At 43.7% G+C, this 15,899-nt stretch overlaps 1 pseudogene; it reads left to right on the top strand.

Annotated features, from left to right (window-relative positions):
* On the top strand, positions 3 to 564 carry LOC104787535 (annotated as a pseudogene).

Below are 15,899 nucleotides of genomic sequence, written 5' to 3'. Positions count from 1 at the left end.
CAATGACGCTAGTAAAGGCACCATTCTTCGTCATTTTCACGGTAGCGTTGCTTCTTTTGTCTCCTCTCTTCTTCGGACAGTTAGAAGCAACAACGACCAAACAACCAGAGCATCGGAAGCTCAGTAAGTCGAAACAGTTTATTAAATCTTTTGTTTTTCATGAACGCTTGCTAGATAAGAACGAATAACATCCACTTAGAATGTTAATGAAATTTTAGGTTTAGTAAGATCATTTAATCGCATGTGAAGGGGCCTAATTATTTTCTTTTTATCAAAATTCCTTAACTCTTTTGTGCTATGTTTTTCTTTCTCTAAATTATAAATTAGGGAATACAGAAGGAGAGCGAAATAGGAGGAATGAACTTGTTGTCTAAATAAAAGCGAGAGTGAGGCGAAGAAGGAACCATATAAGAAGCCACCTTGCAAGCCCCCAACTCATCCAGCATAAGACATCATTAGGCTATTATATTGTCTCCTTTTTCTTTAGAATTTGTACTTAGTAAAACAACCAAACGTATGTATACCACGAAATTTCAACCCGAAGAATAAACGTTTATTTTTTTATTCCTTCTAAAATATCTATGTAACTGTCTATTCTTATGTTTGAATTCATAATACATAGGAATCACAAGTTTGATCGAGATCACTGTTAAATTTAGGCTTATCTTGGTTTCTAACTAAAAACCAATTGGCAATTAGTAGATTGACCCTAACCTTTTATATATTAATGATAATCCCTTTAAACTTCAGATGTGGGACTTGGATTGTATCCCAACAATCTCCCCTTCAAACCAAGGACCACATGTGGGATATTAACACGCCTCCTCGAGATGATAACTCTATCTGGAACCGATCCCACTTAGACCGACAATAAACCCCTTCTTGGGTCCCCTTTACTCGGGTTAACAAGAGGCATGTCTGTATCCACTTTTCTAGGTCCACCAGAATTTTAACCTTGGGCTCTGATACCATGTTAAATTTGGGCTTATCTTGGGGTTCTAACTAAAAACCAATTGGCAATTAGTAGATTGACCCTAACCTTTATATATTAATGATAATCCCTTTAAACTTCAGATGTGGGACTTGGATTGTATCTCAACAATCACAAAGTAATTAAACAATTTGGAGAAAACCTAGATCTATGAGTTGGAAAACTACCCGCCAAATATATCGTCCTTAAAAGAGTTTGTTTTCTCCTCCGTTTACATCATCTAAAAAACGACTGATCATATTTTTCTTTGATCTCACCAACGGTTCCTTCTCTTCTTTCCTCATATGATTTTAATTTTCCTCTCTTTATATAGGTCTAGGAGGCACGAAAGTGAAGAGGAGGACGACCTAATCGTTTCATTTAAAACTATATATGATTAGGGTTTGTGTTGGCTTAAGCATGAAGTCAACTTAAGAAGTAGGTTAAGCCTTATCCAAACCGAGTTATGGTTAAGAGATAAGGACTAAGTATGTTAGGAGCTATCTAACATAAGGTTTTCCTAGTAGGATTAGGACAAAGGTTTTTCTATATAAGGAGATGTCTACTTGTGGCATAACTTATGATTTAAGAGAGAGAGATTGAGAGAGCTTAAGTTTTGAGATAATTTTCTTAAGCAATAAAGAAAAGGTGTTCTTTGATTCGATCTTGAGTTCTTAAATCAAGCTTTAAAACAATATTTGGTATCAGAGCGAGGATTGAAACAATGACGAAGAATGAAGAAGTTGAGGCTACTTCGAGCAAGCAAAAGGACGGAGGAGGTCCATCCTCAATTAAGTGTCCGATGTTGACTGCAAGCAACTACACCGTTTGGGCTATGCGGATGAAGATCCTACTGAAGGTGAACAAAGTATGGGACGTCATAGAGACAGAGGATGATGATGCTAGCTTAAACGATATGGCGATGGCTCTACTGTTCCAATCTATCTCTGAATCTCTTATTCTTCAAGTCGGCGAACTTGATAGCGCAAAGAAGGTTTGGGAAGCCATCAAAACAAGACATGTTGGAGCAGAACGAGTCAAAGAGGCTAGATTACAAACCCTGATGGCAGAATTTGACCGACTTGAGATGAAGGATGCAGAATCTATTGATGATTTTGTTGGGAAGCTATCTGAGATTTCCTCAAAGTCAGCTGCTCTAGGAGAAGATATTAAGGAACCCAAAATTGTTAAGAAGTTTCTTAAGAGTCTTCCTCGTAAGAAATATATCCATATTGCTGCATCACTTGAGCAGGTATTGGATCTTAACAAAACAAGCTTTGAGGACATTGTGGGTCGTTTAAAAACATATGAGGAACGTATTGCTGAGGAAGAAGAGGCACAAGAAGATCAAAGCAAGTTAATGTATGCCAACTCAGAGTCTCAAGCTCCACCTGCAAATCGTGACTTCAATGGTGGATACTATGGAGGGTATCGAGGTAGAGGTCGCGGAGGTCGGTTCAGAGGAAGAGGCCGTGGAAGATTTGCAGGCGGAACAAGGGATCTATCTGAGATAGAGTGTTTTCGGTGTGATAAATTTGGACACTATGCTTCTAAGTGTCCAGATCGCTTGCTCAAACTGCAGGAAACATAGGAGAATGACACAAAGGACACTGAGGATGCGGATGAACTCATGTTACATGAGGTAGTTTACTTGAATGAGCAGAAGGTGGTACCAAGTAAGTATGAAGTCAGCAATGAAGAAGATAACACTTGGTATCTAGACAATGGGGCTAGCAACCACATGACTGGGAATCGAAAATATTTCTCTGTTTTGGACAACACCATCACTGGAAAAGTAAAATTTGGCGATGACTCACGCATAGACATAAAAGGCAAAGGATCTATCAAACTTATTAACATGAATGGTGAGGCAAGGACAATGAGCAATGTCTACTACATCCCGGGTCTGAAGAGCAACATAATTAGCCTTGGACAGGCTACAGAAGCTGGCTGTGCCGTAAGGATGAGAGGAGAAACTCTTATCATGTATGATCGTAATGGGAAATTGCTTGTCAAAGCATCAAGATCAAGGAATCGGTTATATAAGGTTTGTATGAGGATAAAGGATACGGTATGCTTGAGCTTAACAACAATGAGTGATTCTAGTAAGTGGCATGCACGCCTAGGACACATCAATCACGAAACCATGAAAGCGATGATGCAGAGAGAGCTTGTTGTTGGAACACCTCACTTAAAGTTTGAAAAGGAAATATGTGACTCTTGTCTTCTAGGCAAACAGACTAGACAGGTGTTCCCAAAAGCATCTTCATACCGAGCTTCAAGAGTTTTAGAACTTATTCACGGTGACTTGTGTGGTCCTATCACACCAAGCATGGGAATAGATACGTTTTTGTGCTCATAGAAGACTATTCAAGATATATGTGGACGATACTGCTGAAAGAAAAGAGCGATGCTTTCAACAAGTTTAAGAAATTTAAGGCTGTGGTAGAACAAGAGTCGGGAGAGAAGATCACAACTTTCAGGACGGACAGGGGAGGAGAGTTCGTCTCGCATGAATTCGATTCTTTTTGTGCTACTTCAGGAATAAAACGGCATCTTACAGCTCCATACACACCACAACAGAATGGCGTTGTTGAGAGAAAAAATAGGACCTTATTAGAAATGACCAGAAGCATCATGAAGCACATGAATATCCCAAGCTACTTGTGGGGAGAAGCAATTAGACATTCAACATATTTACTAAACAGAGTAGCCACTAGAGCAGTCAAGGATAGAACTCCTTATGAAGTTTTACGTTCTAAGAAGCCTAATGTCAGTCATCTTCGTATCTTCGGCTGTATTGGATACGCGAGAGTAGAGATGCCACACTTAAGGAAGTTGGATGATCGATCACGCAGGCTGGTGCATTTAGGGACAGAACCATGGACAAAAGCGTACAGGTTGCTGGATCCTCAAACCCGCAAGATAGTGGTAAGTCGCAATGTTGTGTTTGATGAGACTAGAGGGTGGAATTGGAATCATGATAGGTCTGAAACAAGCAGAGCAGGCTTCACAATCCAATTTGGAGAGTTTGGAAACAGAGGGATTGATCCGGTTAATATCCTGGAGAGTAATACTGGAGGATATGCAACACAAAGTTCTGAAACAGAGGTCAAAATAGAGGATGTTGTTATCGAAGATCAGGAGATTGCAGATTCAGATACTGATGACAATGGAGGTGAAGCTGAGAATGGTCAAGAAGATTCCACGGATGGTCAAGGACAGCTTGTCTTGAGAAGATCAGGGAGAGTGGTGTCAAAAACAAAATACCTGAATGATTATTGTTGGGGGTGGATCCACATCCCAAACAAAAGGCCCAACCCAGGAAAAGCCCATAATAAATCCCCAAGGGAAGGGAGGGTATTATGGTCTTTTACATAGACGAACCGACACGACTCCCTATAAAGGTAAGCGTACGGCCTGCTTAAAGGGGGATCGAAAAAAAGACAAGAGAAGTAGTACAGCAAGTACAAGAGCCACAGCTCGTCCAAGCAGAAGTCAACGGTTTTAGAACCAATCGCTCGAAGAATCGACGAGATAACAACTCGTCTATTATCCTTGTCCACATTTGTAGCTCGTTTACGTCGTGTTGTAACCCGTCTTCTGTGTCTTGGCACCAATATAATAAAAGAGAACTTCGACCCTCTGAGGTCGGCAGCTGAGGTCGGCAGTTCGAGCCTCCGACGAACGATGCTCGTTCAAAACACCGCGCTAAACAGTCAAATGCTCATAGATAGACTCGACGAGTTGGAGGAAGAACGAGACAAGGCACTCCTACGAATTCAGAATTATCAACTCGCCGCAGCCAAGTATTACAACAAGAAAGTCCACAATCGGCATTTCGACGAAGGGGATCTCGTCCTCCATAAATTTTTTTAAAATACTGTCGAACCGAATGCCGGAAAAATGGGGGCCAATTGGGAAGGTCCAAATCTAGTATCCAAGGTCGTCCATCCGGCGTATACGAACTCTTAACAATGGGCGGCAAACCAGTGCCGAGGTCTTCGAATTCGATGCATCTCATGCGCTACTACTACTAAAAAAAAAAACAACGAGCTCGGCTACATCCAGCTCGTCCTTTCTATAATTTGAATAAGCATGTAAATGTGAACTACGATCGACTTGATCCCTCCTGATCAGAGGGTACGTAGGCAGTCCCGTTTTACGAGACACAGCCGCCAATAATATAAAATTTCTTTCTCATAAGAATGAGTCGTCGTTTGCAAGTTATATTAGTCGTTATCCTGGCCCGGTAATGACCCGACGTTCCGACGTATTATTTTAAGCCGAGTCGCAACTCGCACAAAAGGGTAAGCCGACTATTAACAGTCGTCCCTGGTTGTATAAAGCCGAGTCCAACTTGCACAAACGAGTAAATCGACTGTCCTGAGTCGTACCTAGTTAAAACCGAATGATAACTCGCATAAAAGAGATAAGCCGACCATCACGAGTCGCACTTTCAAAAAAAAAAACAGAGAAGGCATTCAATGAGCGACAAGCAGCATTTAAAACAAGAGGGCATTAAGTAAAATCCTCAATAAATGCCCCAAGGATGAGCGTGAGTTTTTCAAGGGAGCCGACCCCTAAAACACGGCGCATAAAAGTACGTGGGAGCCAACCCCAAAAATACGGCAAACAAAAGGTAGTACGAGGGAGCCGACTCCTCGACACGGCGACAACAGAAAAATCACGAGACTAAGCCAGCAACCGGCAACTCGCGCCCGGGAGTTGACGGACGTGGTAATCCTTCGGCAGGATGATCCGTAACTTGCTCCTCGACTCCATCAGAAGGGTGGTCGTTGACTTGCACCTCAGCTCCATCAGAAGGACGATCGTCGACCTTCTCCTACTCGTCCAGTTCTTCACCCCCAATCTCCCCACTCTCCGACCCGTCATCCTCCCCTCGTCATTACAAACCTCGGTATTCCCGCTGTTTGGGGAAGCGATCCAAGTCGGAATTGAGGGAAGAGGCCCGGCAAAAATCTGGGACATGTCGAAGTCAGCTTCGGTAATATCCGGCAGATCGAACTTTTCAACTTCGCCCTTCAGTTGGTTCATCACGGCCATAACTTGGTCCTTAATCCTCTCATCGAGTAAGGAAATCTGACCCTCGGCGACGAGCGTTTCGAGCATTTGGACGTTTCCAACGGCTTGGTTATATTCAAGGAACTTCTCCCGCGACGCTTCAACCGCTTCGGCGTAGCTTTTGTGCTTCGATAAGAACCTCTACACGCGACCAGCCACCTCGTGAAAAGCATTGATTCGCTCGTGGTGCCCATACTCGTCACGCCGATCCCTAAGCCTCCTCGTCTCCGAGTTAAGGGTGAGCTTCAGACTGTTACAGGCAACTTCAGACTCCTCAAGCTTCGTCGTAAGAGAGTCTCGCTCTGTGATCAGCCCGCTCCGGTGATGTTCGAGTTTGGCCACAAGGTCGCTAACTCTCTGGTTGGACCGCACCACCTCCCCCAATTGCGCCTCGAGGCGCTCGATCCTCTCACTCGACGCCCCAGAACGCTCACCTTCCAAGTTCCGAACACGACGATCATAGCGAGAAGCCATACGATTGATACGTGCAATAAACTATCAAAAAAGAAAGGGAATGAAAACCATAAAAAGAAAAGAAAAATAAAAGAAGATTTAAAAAGCAAGTTGGTTTAACCGACAAACCTCAAAGGACGCTTGAGCAACGTCGGCAACTGCGTCGGCCTCTTTCATCTTCTCAACTGCAGGAAGACGACCTTCACCAAAGTGGATCTTCCGAAACAACTCAGCACAAGACTGCGAGTCATCCGGAAAAGGACGAGCCCCGGAGGAATGAGCAAAATTCCAGCTAAAGTCGATCGACTTAGACTTCTTGGGTGGGGCAGACTGCTCTTGTTCAGGGCCATCCTTCCTTTTCTGCGAATCTTTCGGCACCTCGGCGATGCGACCAGGAGTCCCGTCCACCTTCCTCCTTGGAAGTGTCTCTCAGGACCAATGTGGCGATTCGGAGGAAGGGATCTTGGATGCATCTTCGAAGGGTCGTCCACAACTTGACGAGGGGAAGGAGGAACCCTTTTTGACGAACCAGAGCTTGGGGGATTGGCACCCGGACGAGCATCATGATGGGGAGCGGAACGAGGCAACGGCTCCGGAGCTCGGCGGTAGCGAGCGGATGCGTTGGGGACATTCAAGTTCAACTTTCCCATATTCTTGGCTAAAAAAAAAGGAAAGGAAGAGACGGCGTCAGAACAAAGCTCGAAGCATGTATACATATACGTATGGATTTAAAAGAGTACCTATTTGTCTTCGGCTAGAAACTGGCCTTCTCGAACGATCTCTCCGACCTTCAGTACCCGGCCAAACGTACGGACAGTGGAGCCTAATCGCGTCTATCTCGGCTTGAAACGAAGAAGGGTATGGAAGCAAACACCTTGGAACAACAACTAAAAAAAAAAAAGGGAGAGGAGGTTAACTACAACCAGAGGACAGTGCGAATAAAGATAACTAGGCAAGAAGGGTCGGCTACCGGGTGAAGGGTTCCACCCAGAAAACCAAGGAATCGACGGATCTTCTAAAACCCCCTCACCGACTTCCAGAAAGAAGTACGAGCCCTTCCAATTATATGTTTTGCCCTTGGCACCCTCGACGAGCGTCGCCTTCTTTCCCGACGCTACATAGTAAAGTTCAGGCGTTTTAGTTCGGCTCGATGGGTTCAGACACGTCAACTCTTCCAAATGGTCACAAGTGAGCTTAACCCCTGCAGCTTCGGCCATAATCGAAAGACCAACAGCGTTTCGAAAGGTCGCCGGGGCAAATTGAGAAATGGCCGCCTCTCGACGAGCAAAATATGTCATCAGGAAGGACTGCAAAGGGAAGGTGAGCCCGCACTCGGTGAAGTACTTCTCCGAGAGGCAAATAAAGCCAGAAGGAGCATCCCAGGGACGCTGAAATGATTTTGGCATCAGAATTCTCGGCTCGGTGTTTAATTTCCCGATACGAACCGCATCAGCCGCCGCTTCCGGTTTCAACGTCGACGGAGGCATGTGATAGAAAAGGTTCGCGGTTGGCAAAGGAACGTTGTCCAACTCGGGAAAAGAAGGGTCGTCGATTAATGGCTCGTCGATCAGGGAAGGAATCCTGCAGGGCAGACCTGACGAGCTTGGAACTGCCGACCCTGGAATGAGACGACGTCTCAACTCTTCAAATCGAGCCATGTCTGAACCCGCCAAAGACGAATCAGAGGGACACCGAGAACGGTCCTCCCGGTGAACGGACCTATTAGAGCTGTCAGATTCGGAAGTTGTCGCTCGTCGAAGGTGGCTCTCGACAGACGGATCGGACGATTGGGATCGAGGGGAATTCATAATAAAAGCACGACACACTAAAAGCAAAATAACGACGAGATAAGAAGAGGGGAGAATACTTGAACGATGAGCACCGAAAAACACGAAAAGAAGATAATGAGAGAAGTGGAGAAGTGATATTTATAGGGGAAGGATGAAGGATCTGGAAGCGTCATCATTACAGCACGCGCGTTGATCACCGCACACAACGATTCGACCTAAAAAGTCGAGAACCGTTCCTTCACGCGCGACTCTTCGTTTATCCAATCAGAGAAGCGACCCTTCATCTTCCCACGGTTGTTCTTCGCCTGAAGACTACGAACTAAAGGCCAGGGTGGGACTACTGTTGGGGGTGGATCCACACCCCAAACAAAAGGCCCAACCCAGGAAAAGCCCATAATAATCCCCCAAGGGAAGGGAGGGTATTTTGGTCTTTTACATAGACGAACCGACACGACTCCCTCTAAAGGTAAGCGTACGGCCTGCGTAAAGGGGGATCGAAAAAAAGGCAAGAGAAGTAGTACAGCAAGTACAAGAGCCACATCTCGTCCAAGCAGAAGTCAACGGTTTTAGAACCAATCGCTCGAAGAATCGACGAGATAACAGCTCCTCTATTATCCTCGTCCACATTTGTAGCTCGTTTACGTCGTGTTGTAACCCGTCTTCTGTGTCTCGGCACAAATATAATAAAAGAGAACTTTGACCCTCCTTTGACCGAACTAAACATACTAATTGTGACTGATCCTGACATCAACAATTATGTATTACTTGCTGAATTGGAAGCAGAGAGGTTGCTGATGTGTCTAGACAACGAGCCGAGGGATTTTAATGAGGCTAAAGACAATTAGGACTGGTTGCAGGCTTGTAAAGACAAAATGTACTGTATTACTAAGAATCGGACTTGGGATCTTTTTGAACTTCCACATGGAGAAAAGTCTATAGGCCTCAAATGGGTTTTTAAACTTAGGAGAAATTCTGACAGCACTATACACAAATACAAAGTTAGGCTTGTGGCCAAAGGATATGTGCAGAGATATGGGATAGACTTTGAAGATGTGTTTGCCCCAGTTGCAAGAATCGAAACTATCCGTCTTCTTATTAGTCTTGCTGCATCTAGGGTTGGGAAATACACCATCTCGATGTTAAAACAGCGTTTCTCAATGGTGTGTTGAAGGAGACGGTATATGTTTCACAACGAGAGGGTTTCGTGATAGAAGGGAGTGAGAACAAAGTCTACAAGCTCCACAAGGCATTGTACGGCTTGAGACAGGCTCCGAGAGCATGGAACGAAAAGCTTAACCAAGTTCTTAAAGAGTTGCAGTTCAGAAAATGTTCAAAGGAGCCGTCAGTGTATCGAAAGAAGGTGAGTAATGAGGTTCTTCTTGTTGCAGTGTATGTTGATGACATATTTTTTTCTGGAACGAGTCTTAGGATCATTGAAAGTTTCAAGAAGGAGATGGCGTTGAAGTTCGAGATGAGTGATTTGGGCAAATTGACTTACTATCTTGGGATAGAAGTTTCTCAAACACAAGAAGGGATAACTCTGAATCAAGAACGATATGCGTTGAAAATTCTACAAGAAGCTGGTATGATTGACTGCAATCTGACACAAACACCAATGGAGGAAGGTTTGAAGTTATCAAAAGCGCTAAAGGAAAGGGATATTGATGGAACAAGTTACAGAAGAATCATAGGATCTCTAAGATATCTGTTACACACACGACCTGATTTGTCATATTGTGTGGGTGTACTAAGCCGTTATATGCAACATCCAAAGGAGTCACACGGAGCAGCCATGAAACATTGCCTGAGATATCTGAAAGGTACTACTACTCTCGGTTTTTTTTCAGGAGATCATCGTCATCTGGTGCGAAGCTTGTTAGGTATAGTGACAGTAGTCACAATGTAGACCCTGATGATGGTAGGAGCACAACAGGACATGTCTTTTATCTTGGTGGTAGCTTGATCACATGGTGCTCGCAAAAACAAGATACAGTGGCTCTGTCGTCCTGCGAAGCAGAGTTCATGGCCGCGACCGAGGCAGCAAGACAGGCGATTTGGCTTCAAGAACTCCTCAGTGAAATCAACGAGTTACCATGCGAACGGGTGGTCATTCGTATAGACAACCAGTCTGCAATTGCTCTTACAAAGAATCCCGTTTTTCATGGCCGGAGTAAACATATTCAAACAAGGTACCATTTCATTCGTGAATGTGTTGAGAACGGACAAGTCGAAGTTGAGCATATTCTCGGGGAAGAACAGAGGGCTGACATCTTGACAAAAGCTTTGGGAAGAGTCAAGTACAAGGAAATGAGGCATCTTATCGGTGTGGAAGATATGAGCAAGAAGGACTTCAAGCTTAGAAGGGAGACTATTGGCTTAAGCATGAAGTCAACTTAAGAAGTAGGTTAAGCCTTATCTAAACCGAATTATGGTTAAGAGATAAGGACTAAGTATGTTAGGAGCTATCTAACATAAGGTTTTCCTAGTAGGATTAGGACAAAGGTTTTTCTATATAAAGAGATGTCTACTTGTGGCATAACTTATGATTTAAGAGAGAGAGATTGAGAGAGCTTAAGTTTTGAGATAATTTTCTTAAGCAATAAAGAAAAGGTGTTCTTTGATTCGATCTTGAGTTCTTAAACCAAGCTTTAAAACAATAGTTTGAACTATTGAGATTTAAGGTTTAGACTTTAGACTAAAATTAGGCCTAAACTAGCCAAAAGAAACCAGACCGGTTTAAGAGATTTGTTCCAATATGTTACAATACCCCGAAGGCATATAATCTCAGTATTCTAGAGGTCCAGGTGAAAAAATTTTAAACATGGTTCTTATATATGAAAAATTGGTAAGGGTCAAAGCTTTTCTTTGGCCTGGTGAATATTCGATCAAAGAGAGTGAGTAGTGACTCTTTTTTCTTGTAATATGTTTATGTAGTTCGGATCAGTATACACCAAACACCCATAGGTAGCTTCTTCTCTTTTGCATAGATATATGTTGTACTTTGTAAACTCTGCTATTTTGATGAATATTTATATCTTGTGGCAGTACCCACTCTGCCAAGAAGTGGATCAACTGTCAAGGGTGGTTATATTTTTCTGCAATAATTTTGAGTTACAGAGAGAGAGAGACTGAGAGAGCGTGTTTAACTTTATTTCGTAATTAATTCCAGTATCGTATTATGCCAACATAAATAATAAATAATAAATAAGGGCTAACAAACTCAGATAGATATTATCAAAATGTAAAGAGTTACAGATTGGGAAGCAAATCCTGCATTTTAAATTTTCCAAATCATCATCAACACTTTAAGGTTTGAGGGCCATGGAGAGGTGACTATATCCTAGTAGGAGTGTAGGACGCAATTTCTTCAAGTTCATATATAACGGTTGATACCAAATGTAACACCCAATTTCTATGGCATGTTACAGGTTAACTTATACCACAAGTAAACAATATTTAACCGAAAATAACCGAAAAATCCATTAATTCAATTTAAACGTCTTTCAAACCATCCTTTAAACGTTAAACTAAAACTAACAACCAGTTCGATAAATCCAACAGTGGAAAATAAAAGAATAATCTCCAGCTCCTAACACCAACACCAACTCTATCATCTACTCCTCATGGTTACCTGCAAGAGAAAGAGAGGGATGAGCAATCTAAGATTACTCAGCGAGGGCAAGCCTTAGGGCTCACGAAGTCTTCATACACAAACATGCTTAGACCATCACAAAGTCTAAACCTAAGACAAGCAATCAATCACGTGTCAACGACACTCAAACATCAAACAAATGAGACTACGTCCCATAGACAACGCTGTGCATTACGGGATTCCTCATGCTTTCGCACTTCTTCCTGCACATTTTCATTACCATGCATTACAGGATTCCTCATGCTTTCGCAGTTCTTCCTGCACATTTTCACTTGCGTATCCGGATTCCTCATGCTTCTCGCACTTCTTCCACGCACAACGCGTTGGCTCGTCAGCCAATCCTGATCTACCCGCATTCCGTGCCCGTAGACCACCACACAACTACAAGAAAAAATTCCTTGTAGGACTCTCTGCGGTTCTCCCGCTTCTTCGTGCCTCTTGGCACATTTTCTCCTCACACTCAAAAAATTTATTTAATCATACAAACATGCATATCACACACCACGCAATCCGTTTTAAAACATCTAGTTCTTTTAACTTTCAAATCCTATTACTAATTCTTTTTCCTTATATTTTATTTAGTAAATATAATATATATATATATATATGTATTATTATACACTCAACAATCAACTAAGATTATTTATATATAATCCATAGGTATACTGGCTTAACCTTAAATTAAGTAACTATCTAAACATATCGGCATATGAAAAAGACACCAACTAGTCTTCACCTTTGCCACATGAATAGAATCCTCGATTTAGTACAACCTCCAACAGAAATCGCTTCAACAATAATCATGGTCTGCAACGGTTTAGATTAAACAATCAAAGATTATTTTCCAATAATAATCTATGAATTAATATAATTTATCAAACCCGATTTAATGTGCTGATGTTTCTCAAATAAATTAATTAGATGTAGTTTAATAATTAAATCAAACCAACAGTCTAATAATTCATAACACCACAATTTAGTCCACGTACGATCACATGCTCCCACAATACCAATTCCTCAACCAGCCACAATACACAACGTCATCGACAACGTACGTAACCACTAACCATGCATGACACCACAAATCAACTCATGCACGTTCGATAAACAAGTTTCGGTTCTGGACTTAAATCCTCTGGTTTAGTTGGTTAAGCTTCTCGGTTCAATAATCAATGCAACACAACGACAGACACGAGAAAGAGTTTCGCCGTTTACCTTTCTCGACGTTTACACTCAACAATTCTTGACGGATCAGCAACGCCGATCAACAAAGCTTCAAGTCCATAGTTGTCACGTCCTTATCTCTCAACAATCAAACAACAACAAAGCAACAGATCCATCAAGACAATATCATAAACTTATTCCGCAAGCTACATAATTAATTAGGTTTCCTTACCCTTAACGACATCTTCGATGGACCACGACTACGCCGATGACAGCGGCGGTCATCCGGTGACTCATGGTTGCAACCTCTAGCGGCAACTCATGGTGGCGATGGTGTCGACGGCAACAATCTTGTCTCGCTTCTCAACGTTCTCGGATTCTTTCAAACACAACACCATGACAGAACAATAACAACAACCACAATGGCTCAGCTGTCTCTCTCCCACACTCGGTGGCTACTGGTCTAGTTTTAGGGTTTTAGTTTGCGAGTCTTTCTGTTTTACGGCTGAAGTAGTGTATACATCCACGATTACACAAACGACATGGCCTTTGTCGTTTAACGTAATGCACACTTTAATGGGCTTGAAAAAAACAAATTAGCCCAATTACCAATATAAAACCGGGATGTTACACCAAATTTATTTTCATATGTTCTAGAAAACATGTTTTGTGAATTCAAAAAACACGTTAATTATTTGGTGTTCATCGTTCTTGCTTCTATTGTGGAGGATTGTGTAAGCAATTTGCATGCGATGTTAGAATAAATGTTTGTAATAACGACCATCTTAATATATTCTGGATAGTGCAGATGATTAGAGGTGGAGCTGTTACTAGTCGGGGACACGGACATGGTCGTGGACGCAGACGTGATCGTGGTAGGGGCAGAGGCCCAGTTGCTAGTGTTACCGTGGACCCGAGTGTGACGGTAGAGGGCGTTGGAGAGTCGCAGGCATTCTAGGAGGGGTCTGTGAGTGTGGCTGGTGGTGGTGTCGGTATGACCGTAGGCACTAAGGGGGTCGGTGTGGGCGGTGTCGGTGCCGGGTTGGCCGGTTGTACTGGAGTTTCGGGTGCGGGAGTTCCAGTAAGTGGAGCCCTTGGTAGAGATGCTGTGATTACGGACTTGTTGGCACGGATGTTGGAGCAGTTGCCGGCAGTGGTACCAGCGCAGGCTCCTGGTTGTACCACCTGTGGTGGAGAAGGGGCAGCAGCCAGTGGCTGCGGGTGAAGGAGCTCATTCCCTTTACGTGACCATGCTAAGGAAGATGAGCAAGATCGGTACAGGGCGGTTTTTGGATGGTACCGACCCTACTGCTGTAGATGCGTGGAGGACGAGAGCGGAACATGACTTCCAGTCTCTTAGATGTCCTCAGAAGTTTTGGGTGGACATAAGGATCCACAACCTGATAGGTGATGCTCACTTGTGGTGGAGATTAGTGGCGGCCAGGAGGGTGCAGAGGGAGATAACTTGGGTGGATTTCATAGAGGAGTTTGACCGAAAGTACTTTCCTAGAAAAGCATTAGACCGGTTGGAGGTGCAATTCCTATAGATATCTCAGGGGACTCGGTCGGTGCGGGAGTTAGATGTGGTGTTCAGTCGACTTCTGATGTATGGGGGTCGGGTGATGGAGTCCGAAGAGGCTCAAGTCAGGAGGTTCATGAGGGTGCTTCGTGAGGACTTGAGGGTCCATTGCAGAGGGAGGAGTTACGCCACGAGGGCGGAGCTACTGGAGACCGCAGCTGAGATCGAGGAAGACCTAAGGGAGTAGATCGTGGTGGTTAGCCCAACAGTTCGGACAGAGGAGACGCCAGAGAAGATTGTCCCTATCAAAGGCAGGAAACCGGCGCAGGGACAGAAGAGGAAGCCGGAAGTCACATCAGGTATGCGGCAAGGGGCACGAGGGTGTTTTGGATGTGGAGGCAGGGATCACAGGTTGGCAGACTGTCCCAAGAAAAGTGACCCGCAAGAATATCATCATTTGTGGGGAGGAGGGCATATCAGGCCTTTCTGTCCTAAGTGGAGTTGTAAACGATTATTGCATTTGAGGTTTTAATAAAGATGGAGTTCTTTGGGACGTGTGATTTGTGGGTCTCGTGGAAAAGGAAATTGCTCAGTAGTTCTATATATGGAAAGTTGCCATAAATAGATATTTTCTAAAAATGGAAAGTTTTATGTGAGTTAGAGCTTTGCTATTTTTGGAAAGTTCAGTTGCAAAAATAGGAAGTTTTATGAATAGTCAGAACATGTCTATTTTTGGAAAGGATGCGTGGGGACATACAAGTGGTTGGGATGTTTTGGAGTGAGGCCTGGGGGTGGCCATGGCGGTGGTTATATTCCGGGAGGGAATATGGTTATTGGTAAAACATTGCAAGTTTTTACGAGGAACACAGGGGTGTTCCTGGTTGAAAAAATGCGTATAGACATTATGACCGTTTGCTGTAAAAGCGGAGGGTCCTGAACAACTCATGAGGAGAAGGGAGTTCTCCTAAGGGGACTGTAACAACCCGTCCTGTGGACCCCACTAGCCTCACTACTAGCCCACTAGCCTTAGTGCTAGCCGCCCCAACGGACCCCAAGCTGGCCCTGCAGGGCATCGATCCTAACCCATCACTATGGATATCCTAATCCACCAGTAGGTTATTGGTGCGCCAGGCGTTCCTCGAACTCTGGTCCTCACCCTTTAACAACCTTCCCACATGACAAGCTGTCACCAATTGATCTACAGGTCAATTGGTGGGGACCATGGTTCGAGGAACGCCTGACGCACCAATAACCTACTGGTGGATT

The sequence above is a fragment of the Camelina sativa genome, chromosome 5, assembly GCF_000633955.1.
Source record: "Camelina sativa cultivar DH55 chromosome 5, Cs, whole genome shotgun sequence".
Taxonomy (NCBI): Eukaryota; Viridiplantae; Streptophyta; class Magnoliopsida; order Brassicales; family Brassicaceae; genus Camelina; species Camelina sativa.
This window is presented reverse-complemented; position numbering and strand designations above follow the sequence as displayed.